Source organism: Lycium ferocissimum, chromosome 8 (genome assembly GCF_029784015.1).
Source record: "Lycium ferocissimum isolate CSIRO_LF1 chromosome 8, AGI_CSIRO_Lferr_CH_V1, whole genome shotgun sequence".
Lineage (NCBI taxonomy): Eukaryota > Viridiplantae > Streptophyta > Magnoliopsida > Solanales > Solanaceae > Lycium > Lycium ferocissimum.
This window is the reverse complement of record NC_081349.1, coordinates 15,663,935-15,678,991: the sequence shown is the minus strand read 5'-3', so window position 1 is coordinate 15,678,991 and position 15,057 is coordinate 15,663,935. Positions and strand designations below refer to the sequence as shown.

General features: G+C 31.0%; 1 pseudogene; it reads right to left on the bottom strand.

Moving 5' to 3' along the window:
- Window positions 1–1,966: 1,966 nt before the first annotated feature.
- LOC132066064 (bidirectional sugar transporter SWEET14-like) lies at window positions 1,967–4,148 on the bottom strand (annotated as a pseudogene).
- Between the last annotated feature and the right edge of the window lie 10,909 nt (window positions 4,149–15,057).

The following is a 15,057-nucleotide window of genomic DNA, read 5'->3' as shown; positions in this document are numbered from 1 at the left end:
GTACAAAACTCCTTCGATATCGAATTCGAGCTCTAGGTATGGAGTCGCATTTGGTAGGGAGAGTGTTAAAATAAAAAAAATCCAAATCTAACAAAGAATAAAAATTAAAATATAAATCAGCTTAGAAAAACCAAAATCTATGTGTGGATTTGCTAAGGCAGTTATGCTGGCACGAAGTACAACTGGTTCTTAGTTGAGCTCAAGTAAGATATCCTAATTTTTTTTAAAAAATCAGAAGCCTACTCATAAATCAATTGTCAAAAACCCTTTTTTATTTCTTTGTTTATTCGGAGTGTATTAAGAAGTATTTCCTATAGTTTGCTGACTTTCTCTTGCACTATTTTACATTAAACCATTAAATATTAATTGAACACGGATTAGTGCTTACTTTTTAGAATTTATATAGTTTTATAGATAAAGATTCTAAATTTGTAGTTACACACCACGAGCTTATCACAACTAAATGATCATCACATCGTTGGTCTAAGATTATGCTTCACCCATATCATTTAATAAAATCCATGCCCATAAATTAAAGAAAAACTTCTTTGATTCTCCAAAAAGTAACTTGGTCGCATCAGCTAAAATATAGTACTAATTAGTTTTTTTTTTTTCCCCTTGTGGAAGGAAAAGAAAACAAAAAAATGGAAGTTCGTTTCTACCAAATGGATGACATTCAAGTTTCTTGTTATTTTCTTTTTCCGAAGAAGTCTTTTAGAATATGTTTTATGTATTGATGGTTTAATTTTTTTTCCTTTGTTGGGTTTTCCTTTAATCACTCATTTAGTCTGAACGGTTGCAATTTCACACATTTTTCTATTTTCAAGAAAATTCACCAATTAAGTACTCCAAGGGAGTATTCCTCATGAAATCATGGAACAACGCATATTTAGAAGTCAAAAGAGTTTTAGCTTACTATATAGAGAATAAAAGTTGCCCCCTGTGTTTTCTTTTAATTTTCCAGTATATTCAAAATAATTTTTCTATTTTATTTGTTCATTTTACAAATTAAGAGAAATTAATTACTAATATTATTATTTAAATTTTACCTTAATTATTTATTTAAGCATTAGCAGTCAAATTTAGATTTTTCAAGACAAAGTTAATAAGCGTAACTTAGTAAAAGAAACACTTAGTTAATGCATTTGTAAGAAGAGCTAACATAAAATGCATGCCAGACAAGTAAAAGGAAACCTAATCATAATCAACTACTCCCTCCGTCCATTCTTAGTTGCCCTATATACTAAAAATAGTTGTCCATTTTTACTTGTTCAGTTTGAAAAATCAAGAGATAATTTACCATTTTGTTCCTCTTTTACCCTAACTATTAATTATAGGGTTGAAAACTTCAGGAAATTGTTAGTGCCTGCACATCTTTTAAAGTATGTTTGATTAATTTCAATCATTAGATGACTTAGTAATAATTAGGGGTGATATAGTAAAATTGTCATTCTACTTCTGGCTCCTTAATGAGTGTGTCAAGTAAATAAAGGACAAGTAAAAATAAATGGAAAGAGTAATAAGTTAGTAAAACTTCAAGTACTTACTTGCTCGATTATTTTATAAGATGCACGTGTGGTGCATGGATGCGACGTGCATGTGCTGCACGAGATGCACGTGCGATTGATGCGTGTTTCTAATTTTATTGAATAATTATGTTTTTGAAGTATTTATTTATGATATGAGAGTAATATATATGCATATGCTAAGAAATGATTTTAGGAATTATGAAAAATAAAATAGTATATTAGTACTATATATAAATAAGAATCATAGGCGTTGTCATCCTCACAACCACATGTAAGTAATGAAGGGAGAAAAATAAAAAACCTTAATAAATTTAACTAGCATTTATATATAATGGCAAATCAAGGAAGCAGTTACAACTCTTAATTAGCAAAGCGAAAAATAGTGTAACAATTAAATAATACATTAGCATGCACTCATCTGAAATTAAATTATCCTTTTACTCATCAACACCATCACCAACATTTTCTTGAGTCTCCACCACCACCAGTTCAATGTCGGGGAGGACTTCTTGCTTTTTGTTTCTAAAGACCGCGTACAATATCATGAATAAAAACCCTAGGATTTTCGGCATTTGTTCGTCCAATAACAAGAAAAATTAAAGATAATTTTTCATAAAAATTAAAAATTAACAGTTCATAAAAATTGAAATGAGATATATAGAAAATAAAGCAGGTTACTTACTGCAATGTACATGTCTTTCATCTAAAGACCATAGAAAAATCAGACGATACCGCAGATTGTGAGGAAGAACAAAAGAGGGAATGGCATGAACTCAACGTTGTTTGTTTGGATAACGTGTCTCCGTAAAAAGAAAGAAATGCTTGTATTAGGCGAAATGTAAAAGTATATATTTTTGAAGTTGTATATATATACTATGTATATACATAGTTGGTTTAATTTGATTTTCAATTAACCAAACCATAAGAAAGTAGAAAACAACAAGAGTGACAATTTATCACAAGACAAACGTACCATGATGCTTAAAGGAGCAGCGAAAACGCTGACAAAAAATATGGCACAGATCCGTCTGAAGATGATGAGTTGCAGTCACTTTTGACGAGTATATATTCTAGGCCGACAATTGCTCCATATGATCCTATGTTAAACAAAACAAGCAGCTTCGCAGTGCAAATCTTGGTCTCTCTGTGGCATATATCAAGAAAATTATGATATATATTAATTCGATTGTTGTTTCGAAGCTGTTAATTGTTATCAACAATGTGTCATTTTGGTTGATATCCCTTGAGATAAACATAGTACAAATACAACATGGCACTGAATAGCGAAACCGAATACGGTATAGACTGGAATCCTTCTGTCGATTTTAGCTTATATATCCTATAGAAAGTCGGTCTGTAATTAAGAAAAGTTAGCATATAAGAATATTATTAACGTCTCTTTAGTATAATCTTCAGAATGAAAAGAAAACTCTTACATTGGAGACAAGTACACCAAGAACGACACTCTATTTTATGAAATAAAACAAAGCAAAAATTATCAAAATAGTTAAAGAAGTGAATTATAATTGGAAATGAATAGTTAGAGGAATTAATGAAAAACTAATTAACTATCAAGAATGTCAAAACATAACGGCCAATTGAGAAGCAGTGAAGAGAACCATTCTTTGTTGTACAACAGCTGAAAAAAACATAAGTGCTGGAGAAAATACTCAAAGCAATGAGGGTACATAAATTGTTTTGCCAACGTTTATACTAATATCAGTACTATTCTTATTTCCCTCATAAAAATAGGGGAAAAAGAAGCATTTTATTTTTTTAGTATTACTTTATTAGGTGTTGGAATGGAATGGGAAGTGGCAAGAGCCAATACAATGAAAAATTAAGTTAAAGGGAAGGCCAAGTTATAATGGCGCACTGCCAATAAACGAATCTATTAAAAGAAAAATGAATTAGATGGTCCTGTGTACATTGATTTGCTACAGATTGATAATATTGAGAACATATAATTTATATATGATATTGGTAATACTAACCTAACTTTATATTGTAATTAGCATTAAATATAATTTTCTTCACAAGTTACATACTAACTTTTCTATTTTAAAATATAATTTTCGAAATAGGAATTCATATTTCATACTACGTGAAGGAAATCGAAAGCGAAAGAAAAAGAGAGAATGAGAGTGCACGTGACTTATGTGTGTTCACTCTCACTCCTCCGTCTTCCTTTTTTTGATGAACTTTTCTCCACGTACTGAATATATGCCATACAAAATAATCATTTGGAAAAATTGAATTTAAATTGACATGTCGAAACACAAATAAATTCTATCATTGATCTTGAAGTTTTCTCAATTACTCCCTCCGTTTCAAATTATTTGTTATGATTACTAAAATAGTTGTCTCAAATTATTTGTCGTTTTAGAGGTTTAAGGCACAATTAATTAATGTTTTCCCGCTTTACTTTTAGTAGAATTTTGTCATTAATGAAGATGACACATAAATAGAGTAAAAATTTAACGAAGTTAGACTAAAACTTAAACATAAATAAGGATAAAGTTACCCTTCTTTCAATGAGTTTTTTTCTTAGAAAAATTTGATGTTAATTTTTTTTTAAAATTTTTTATTATTATTTTGATCCCATGTTACACACGTCATCGCTTTATTCGTTGTTTTTTTGGGAAAAGGGTTCAAAACGTACTTCAACTTTGGCCGAAATTGCTATAACACACTTCAACTTTGCGTGTCCTATGACCCCCCCCCCCCCCCCGGGACTATTTTAAAGTGGAATTATTACCTCCTTAAAAAGTCAAAACCAAATTTATGTCCAGGGGTGAAATACATGTGCCTGACACTATATTTACCATTAATTTTTTTTTCTTCAGAATTTTCTCTACTTCTTTATTTCTCTACTCTTTCTATACCCTCTTCCACCATTAACACCCAACCTCTCAATTTAGACCTTTACTACGTGGAGGATCTCACATTAAAATTCAACAAAAACATCTCAAAAACTCCCTTTTAGACTAAATTAGTAGAAACTCCGTTGAGAAATTCAAATCAATAGAAAACCCAAATCATTTGAAAAATCAAATTCACATTTCCGGCCAACATCCCGATTGATCTGAAGATTCGGGTATCAGAATTTTATTTGATTTTATCTTTTGGATTTCGAGGGACAAACAAGAGATGAAATCAAAGAAACAAAGGGGTCGCCGGAGTCGAAAAGAGAGGCGGTGCTCGGCGAATTTTCGATTACTCAATGGCGATTAATCTGTTGAAAACTCATAGGTTGAGTTCCTTGAAAGCAAACTTGTTGAAGAGCATCAATGCTTCATTTGTTAATGGTGGTTGAGAAACCCAACAAAGGGGATGAAGAGAAACATATGAAAAGGAAAATGAAAAAAAGAAAAATAGATATTTCTAAAAACTTATAAAATAAATTTTAAATATTTTCGTTTCTTCTCTCACTCTCTTTGAGAGAGTGACATACAATCTCTTTGCCACCTCAAAGACCTAGGGAGCTAATAATTCCACTTTAAAGTAGTTTAGAGGGGCCATAGGACCCCCGCAAAATTGGAGTGTGTTATAGCAATTTCGGCCAAAGTTGAAGTGTGTTTTGAACCCCTTTCCCTTGTTTTTTCGTAACCTTAGTGTGTGAATTACACGCACCTTTGGTGTTTGGCTGCATTTTTATTTTGTGTCTAAATGACACAGTAAAACTCTTCTTGGAGGGTTCAGGTGGTACGGATCTCAGTTAGGGTGCTTAAGTAGAATTCCTAGACAAGGTCCAGGGTCTATCTATGTATTACGCCTTTTCTTTTTCCAAAGAAATTTCTTAGAATACGTCTTATGTATTTTGATGGTTTATTGTTTTCCCTTTGTTGAGTTTTGCTTTAATCATTCATTTAGTTTGAGTTTTGCTTTAATCATTCATTTAGTTTGAAAGATTGCGATGTCAGACATTTTCCTATTTTCAAGAAAATTCACCAATTGTCCTCCAAGGGACCATTCCTCATGAAATCATGGAACAACACATATTTAGAAGTTAAAAGAGTCTTAATTTACTATATATAGAGAATAAAAGTTGTTGTACCCTATTTTAAGCTGGTTAAAACGCGTTTACAACTTATGACTTTTTTCAGGGTTCCACTACTAAAAATTTCGACGGACAAAAAATCGACGGATCGCGTCACTTTGAATTTTAAATTGTGTATTTCTAATGTTTTTTTGTTTTTTTAATTAAAAAATCTATAAACGTCGGTTTTTTCCGCAAAATTTTGAAATTATAAATCTGGTTTATTAAAAAAAAATTAATAATAATTAATATAAAACGAGATTCGGTTTTATTTTTTAAAAATATTTTAAATAATATGCCATTCAATTTTTTTGTTTTTTAAAATAATAAACAATTTTTTTAGGAAACCGACTTACTTAATTTTTGGGTCAAATAAGGAGAAGGTGTCATGCATCCCTTAAAATCTATCCGAGAATAGTTCCTTAAATTTAGTCTAATTGAACAAGAGAGATTTACGTATTCTGTTTTAACCTATTTCAAAGAAAATAAGAGAAAGTAATAAGATTAATAAAAGGGTGATAAATTAGTTTATTTAAATGAAGTTCTTTGTCAATGTATTTGTGTGTAGTTATCATTCTTTGTAATATATATTGATGGATTGTGCAAACATGAACTTTAATTATTTGACTAGTGTTTTTTTTTTTTTTTTTTGGATTGTGGTATGAGAAATAGCATATCAGTATATACAAAGTAGTATATATATGGAGTATTATGTATATATGATATGCATGGGCGTGTTCGTGTATAAGGTGGTATATGAGATGTATAGGTGTGGTATGTATATGTAGACGAAGTAGTGTGTATATATGGTATGAGAGGTTTGTATATGATATGTGTGTATGACAATGGTATATATAGCATACTAGTTAGAATTATTAAGAGAATTATTAAGTTATAATATTTCTATAACCTCAAAACTAATATGTAGACTTTATTTGACTAGATTTACTTTTTAATTTTTTAGAATTAAAGTTAGAATCCAACATTAAGTTAGAATATTAAACATTAGATTATAGTTTGTTTTCATTTTAAAAACAAAGCTCAATACTAAAATGTATATGCAGATTTACTATATATTTTTTTTTTAAAGTTAGAATTATTTGTTAGAATTTTAAGAATATTTCTATAACCTCAAAACTAATATGTGATCTAAATGTTTGTCCTTTCAAATGCCCTTGAAAAACTCTTATATTAGGAATCGAATTGTTAAATGCTCAATACTTGTAGATCGTTTTTAAAAAGGCAAAAGTATCACAAATATGTCAGCCAGAACTATTATATTACATATAAACTAAAATTCCGAAGGAACTTTCATAAAATAATTCAATAATAGGGCATAAAGGCATTCATAGTGTAATCATATATATGAGATTTTATTTTTAGCTTTTCAATTTTTAGAATTGTGTTTAAATTGTTATTAAGAGGGGCAAAAAATTGAAAGTGCTATTTCTATGCATTTGCTTTGCATATTGTAGAATTGTTATTGATGTACCATTTGGTTGGAATTGTGTTTCCTCCCAAGTTATAGAGAACCTTTTTACGTTTTCCATTATACGTGTGATATCCGTTTTGAAATTTTGATTATTTAATTTGCTCCGCATAAAATATTTTTTACCAATTTTTTCTATTTTGATGATTCAAACTCAAAATCTCTTGTTAAGAATGAAGAAATTATTTCTTTCCATGATTTAATACCACAATCCAAATTAGGATTCTTAATATTGAAACTTATTCTCATTTTTTAGTATAATGTGTAATTGGTTAAACCTTGTAGTAACAGAAGTAAAAAGGAAATAACTAATAACTAGTCTTGATTTAATTATTTTGCAGTAACCAATGACATAAACCACCTATTCCTTGCGTTTCTGAGTGTACATGTGAAGTATTTTTTTCATTTGCTATGATAGTCTATGCAAATATAATAGATCATTAAGAATCACATACACGTGGAAGCAAAGAGTAAACCAAATGAGATAAAATAGAAACAATAATTACGTTTGAAAAGAGAGATTTAATGAAGTCAAAGTAAGAGAATGTATGAAGTTAGAATTCAAGTGGGGCCCACCGTTCGAAGGGTTAGTAAAAGGGTGATTTGGTCAACACAGCAAATATATATGATTTTATACACGAGCTGTGTACATATGAATCTATTTTTATCAGCCAATAGAGCCGCTTGATTTCGTTACAATATTACAAACATACCCTCATGGGTCCATGTATATTAAACATTAGGATTTATTTGACATTTTAGTAATATAGAGGTTGTTATTTAAATGTTGTTAACTTGTTGTCATTAAAATTCCATGTCCGAGTTGTTAAGCGTACAAATGCAAGAAAATTAATGCACCTTATATTGCCTGAAATGACCAAAACGCCCTCAAAATAAAATCAAAGGCTCTAAGCAGCCATTATGTTGACGGCTTTGCATAGCTCTGAAACTCTCCCTCTCCATTATACGGTGATATGTTACGATTATTACTCCGCATAAAATATTTTTTACCAATTTTTCTATTTTGATGATTCGTCGGTAAACCGTGAGTTACTTTCCATTATCTATATCCCTCGGATTCTTAATATTGAGAGAGATGACGAAGGCCGACGAAAAAAGGAAATATGGGGGGTAGATTTATGATTTTGCACACTTCACCTTATAGTCCTTGCGTTTCGATCGTACATGTGAAGTATTTTTTTCATTTGTTAGATAGTCCAAATATAATAGATCACAATCACAAGTATATGAGCCTTTATTAGAATTTTCTATGTATGTGTAATTGCCGTAGACTAGCACTTTTATACAGCACTAATATTTTTTTACCCACCGAGTGGAAATCCAAAAGGGGTCGATAACCAAGTATTTATAAGTAACGGCGATCAAGGTGTTTTCGCCACCATCAAGAATTAATGGAAATCTAGATGAAAGGTAGTCATACACATAGGTGAAAGATGAATATTGAGGATTGAAAAGGCTAAAATAGTAATTGTATAGTCGGAAGAGTTCTAATTCGGAGGGAGATGTGTTACGAGAATGTTTTGGAATCTGTTAAGACTTCAATTGCTCCAAGTATTATGTGATGAAGGTCATGCGGTGAGGTGGATGCGAAAGATGATACCAGCATTAACGCACCGGATTTCATCAGAGTTTCAAGGTTAAGCGTGCTGGGGTGAGAGAAATGTTAGGATAGGTGACCCCTTGGGAAGTGTACTAAAAGTCCTATAAATTTAGATATAAAAGGCAAATGAGAAGCTAAAGTAGCCTAAGGGAAATTAGAGTGTGCGGAGTTTAATTAGTAGTAAAGTAATGTTGTAAGGCATGTGATACGAGAGATAATATGTATAGGCTAGATATGAAAAATTTATAATACATATACTATATTGGACTTTATGAAAATAGTAATAGTAATATATAGAAGGATAAACTACGTATATATACATATTAAGGAGAAATATTTACGGAACGTGATGATAGTTTTCTATTTACAAAACATAGCATTACAAAACCTATACAAATACACATTCTACCAAGAAAAACCATTCCAACACCCAAACGGCCAGATCTGGTGGCCAGATCCTCCAGATCTACGAGTTCACTCTTAAATTTGCTATTCCCATTATTATTATCAGCACACATATTTGGACTTCACTCTCTCTCTCTCTCTAGCCATTCAAGGGGTGCCTTGAGGTAATTCATTTTCTCTTTTCTTCTTCAAAATTTATGTTTTGAATTAATTTATGTTTTCTGATTTATGCGAGTGTACGATGCTCTATCATGGTGACTTTTGACTATTCATTTTCACGCTGATTGAGATAGCGGGGGTGGCGGCGTGGTGCTGTTAACGGCGTTGCTTCAACGGCGAAATGCCGGAATAGACAAACACGGCCAGATCTAAATATTTTCCGGTAAGCATGAAAAATATGTGTGAATCGTGTATGAAAGTTGTATGAATATACATACTGTATTCATACACTTCGGCGTGGTGCTGTTAACGGCGTTGCTTCACCGGCGAAACGCCGGAGATCTAGTGGAGGAGGGAAGAGGATAGCGGGGGTGGGGGCGTGGTGCTATTAACGGCGTTGCTTCAATGGTGAAACGCCATAATAGACAAACAGGACCAGATCTGACTATTTTCCGGTGAGCATGAAAAATATGTGTGAATCGTGTATGAAAGTTATATGAATATACGTACTGTATTCATACACTAATCATACACTTTGTAGAGAAAAAATAAACTTTTCTAGACTCAATATACTTGACTTCATACAGTATTCAAACACTGTCAAGTTTTGTAATTATTCTTTATGTTTTGTAAATAAGAAAAATTATCGTCACGTTTCGTAAATATTTCTTTTTAATATGTATATATAGGTAGTTTTCCCTATATAGAATACACCTCATCAGGGATTTTGATAAATAACTTGGGCCTAAAAATTTATTTTGGATTCCTTTGTCTCTGGACTTAACTTGGCCTCAACTCTTTTGAGTTACAGACTGTTTTCAATTTTTTGTGCGAATTGGCCTTCATATGGACTAGTCTTTAATTTTTGTCCTTCAAATTGCTGGTCTTTAAGTTTCACCCCTACTTATCATTTAATGAAAATTTGTGGGTCAAAGCACCCTTATTCGCTGATCTACGCAACAAGAGATTCTAGGTTTGATCCCCAAAGAAAGGCAATGAATTCATTGTTTTCTTACAAAAAGAAAAATTCCGCATGGCGTAGTTTCTGTGGGAATTAAATTATCCGGCATAAGTTGTGTATTAACTAATTCGCAAGGCTTCATTTGTACACTCAAAAAAATAACTTACACTCAAGCTTAACCAAATGGAGATTAGTAAGGGATGGTGGTGTAAGTTATTTTTTTTGTATTGACTTGGTACACTCCTTAAGGAGCCATAAATAGAATGACAATTTTACTATATCACATCTAATATTACTAAGTCATCTAATGATTGAAATCAATCAAACATATTTTAAAAGTTGTGCAGTCACTAATAATTTCTTGAAGTTTTCAATCCAATAATTAATAACAAGGGTAAAATAGGAATAAGATGATAAATTATCTCTTGATTTTTTAAACCGAACAAGTAAAAATGAACAATTATTTTTTAGTATACATGATAAGTAAAATGGATGGAGGGAGTATAATGGTCAAGATTTTCAAGGAATCAAACCGCAAACCAGTCCTCATGGACCAATGTCCATCTAACAACAAATGATGACTTTCAACTTTTTGGGCTGTTGGCCTCAAGGTCCCCAAAGGATCATATCCACAACAGGCAAGGAGGTCATGGAACATTGGGTCGTTTGATGCCTATTTGTTGAACGTATAAAAGTACCGGTTAGATAAGGCCCGTGGCCCAACTTTAAGATATAAATATATTTTTATGAAATTGTGACCATTTAATTTCTTTATTTGTAGATATAAATAATTTTTAGTATTTATTAAGTTTTAATTTCACTCATAATATTTCATGTGGTAAGAGATTTTGTTAGTTAAATGTAGTGATTTAAGCTTAGTTATAGATGAACTTAAGGAAATAAATCAAATACATTAGATGAATCTCAAGAATTAATTTAGTTCTCTATTATGCTTAAAATATTAATTCTCAGTTAAAATTGCAATATATAGTACTTTTTGCATAGTTTGAAAATACTTAAATTTTATATAAAATATTAAATTGATATAATTTAATTTAACTTCGATTTTTAGTTAAATTGACTCTCATGAAACGAAAAGTACCACATAAATTAAAACAGAAGAGAGTAATTAGTAAGAACTAATAAATGCTCCAGTAGGAAACGAAAAAGTGGCTCCAACGTTGTCTAAATTTTACTAAAATAATGTAAAGGATAATCTAATATACCCCTAAGTCCATATTGTATAGAGTTTTTAGCTTGCCCACACCCCTTAAAATCATTTACCCATAGAAAGTAAGAATTATTTTCATTAAATTGCCCTTACTTAAATAGTATCAATTTAATCCTATGATTTTTTGGTTATGTAAAAAGTTCACTTATCTAAATAAGGTTATAGTTGAAGAAGAAGAAAAAGCTACTTCCTCTGTCCCAATTTCTGTTGCATAGTTAAGATTTCGAGAGTCAAACAATCTAATTTTAACCGTGAATTCCGACATAAAATCTTTAAGTTTTTTGCAATAAAATTTACAAATTTGAAAATTACGTAAAAACTATAAGTAACAATAATTGATAATCAAAAATATTTAAAAGATATATACAAAAATTATGGTCAAATAGAGACTTGTTTTAATCTCGAAATCCGGAAGGTGCCACATAAATTGGGACGGAGGGAATACTAATTCCTTTTTAATTTTGTACTCCCACTATCAACAACTTAGAGCCCGTTTGGCTTAGCTTATAAGTTGCTAATATAAGATGTTTTCAGCTTTTTTGAGTGTTTGGCTGGCCAGCTCATAAGTCATTTTGTGCTTAAAATCAACCCAAAAAAATAAGTTGGCCGCCCATCCAAACAGGCTCTTAAGTGTTGTGCTTTTCTTTATGGTCTATCTCAGAAAGAGTGTCTCTTTCCTAAGTTGACAATTCAAACATCCTACATTACAAGTTTATAACCACAAGATTCAAAAGACATTTTAATACATTATACACATCTTTAATTTAAAATCACAAGATTTAAAAGTCTCTATTTATTTCTTAAATTTCATACTTAATTAAATTAAGACACCTAAATTAAAATGGAGAGAGTAAAACATTATTTATTTTAGACTGAATATAAAAACTAAAAGTAACCACAAAATATGGATCATAAAGATTTACAGGAAGTTACTAAAACATCAATAGGGCATACACCAAATACAAAGCCCGCGTGGATAAACTTGAGGAAAAAAAAATGAGTGCAAAAATGAAAAAGGAAGCAGCCACGTGTTGCAGCTTGGTGCATTGTGAGGACGACAAAATTGGAGATTCTCGTTTATATATAGTACTAATTTGGGGAATTTTACACAAATGTACAACTTTTTACATTCTATTGCGTCCTCTTAGCAAAGGACTGCATTTTTGCCATGTAGCCCAAAAACGTAGCAACAGCTAGTCTTAAACAGACGCAACATATCAATGCCTGCTTGGATTACATCTAGACAAATAGAAGTAGACCGACGAGCAATGACACGAAAAAACGATTCATCGAAGAAAAAGATCAGAAACAACAATCACATTCCAGCTATTCTCCGTCTCATTCCTCAATTTTTGACCATAAATTTCCTAGTCTCGTTTGCTCTATTCCTTCTCCTTCTGATCTTCTCTTTCTTTCGGACGTTTCACACATAGTTCCTCAACTTTTTCTCTCCAATTTTCATTCCCTAACAAAACTTGTGAAACATTGAAGGTGATTTGGACTTGTTTGGAATTAAAAATTATGAGCTGAAATTAAGCTAAAAACGTCATTGCTTACATTGTATATAATGTAGATACTAGATACCATGAGTTGTTTATCATTTATATGATAAAGATACATTGATATACACAGAATTTACATTGATATATATATATATATATATACCACACACACACACACACACACACACACATTAGGTCTGAACTTCAGCTGCAGTACCTTAAACTTTCAATCATCAAGTCTAAACTTCAGCTTCAATAGCTCATACTTCCAGACAAGTCTAAAGTTTACTTACTGACCTAACTTTATTTGTTAGGAGTATTATTTATTCCCCCTTTGTCCCATGAAAATGCAACGAAACCTTAGGATAAAGATATATATATATATATATATATATATATATATCACACACACACACACACACACACACACTGGGGATATGTACTTACTCCAAGGGTATGTGCACCTCACAGACCACTTACTAAAAACTTCACATCACAGTTTGAAGTTCTTATGTGGTACATGAAACTTCAAACCTCAATTGTAGTACCATATATATATATATATATCTATTGTTCCAAGTTTAATTTGTACTTTTTAGTAATAGTAGATATGCAGTATAACAATGTGATTTAACCCTTCAATATAACTTTTTTTCTTTACCAAAGACTTTTTACTCATTCTCATACGTGTTTCGAAAGTTACTGGAAAACTTCAAAAAAAAAAAAAAAAAAAAAAAAAAAAAAAAAAAAAAAAACGAAAATCAACACATAAAATTGCAAATAAGTTTTGAAGAAGATGACGCAACAATGAGAAATTTTAAAGATGAGCAGGGTTTATCATAATCGTAAAGGGAGAAAGATACTACGAAAAAGAGATATTACAAAAAATGTTGAAATTTTCATCGAAGAAAAAATCAGTACAATTTAGCACACAAAATTACATTTTCCTAGGTAGCTATATTTTTAAATTACAAACCTATGACATTCCAACAAATTATGAAACATTGAAGGTGATTTGGACTTGTATATACAACATTATACAACAATGTACAACTTTATACAACAATGTACAACTTTATACACCTGAGTTGACAATATATAAACCATTGATATAAAAATGTATAATAACGTATAAGAGGTGTTTATACACAATCTTCTACAAATAGCTTACTTTCAGACAAGTCTAAAGTTATACGATATTTATTCCCTCTTTGTCCCATGAAAATGTGTAACATAGTGTATGTGTTTTATACACACTTTACCCTTAAAAAAACACCAACATTAGAAAGAGATTTGGAAGGAAAAAATAGCATCTTGGAGTTTGATATGGGGGGGAAGGAGGGGTGGCTATCTCGGGTAATAACGTTTTTTAAAAAATGGGATGAAGGCTTAAAAATGTAAGAAAAAACACATAAAATTGCAATAAGTTTTGAAGAAGATGACGGGTAAATACTTTACCCAAAATGCCATAGAGCGTTATTTTCCCAAAAATGTTAGCAGTGAAGGAGGAATACACCTGCTCATATTGTTGGCCACAATGTGCAAAGTTTCTCTTTATTAAATTTGATAAGTTAGGCTGAAATGGGCAAATTATGGTAAGTTGGGCCACTTGGGCTATGTATTACGCCGAATGACTATGTGGCGTCATTTTTCCAAGATATTTTGCAGTCATCATAAAGCGTTAATTTAAGAAGAAATTGCACGGTTTGTCCTTCAAATGGGCTACCAAAAACTCAAAAAAAACTGGTTTTTTTGAAAAAAAATTTAATTTTGCTATTCAAAAGCTATGACCAAACACACCCAACTCTTGTGTCCAAAAAAATGAATTTGTTTTTGGTATCTATGGCCAAAGATAAGTTTTCTAAGGGTCTTTAATTTTCGCGAACTTACATAACATAACTTGAGATATTATAACTCGATTAGATTAAAAATATAAACTTATGACTTGCGAAAAAGTTGTTTGTCTTGAAGGGCAATAATTAACAACCAGTACAAAATAGGGACAAAAGTGCAAATGACCCTTAATTTAAAGAGTCCGGAACCTAAATGCCCCAACAAAAAAGTAAACGAACCAAATTACCAAAAAAAAAAAAAAAAGTCACATTACTACCTTTACAATAT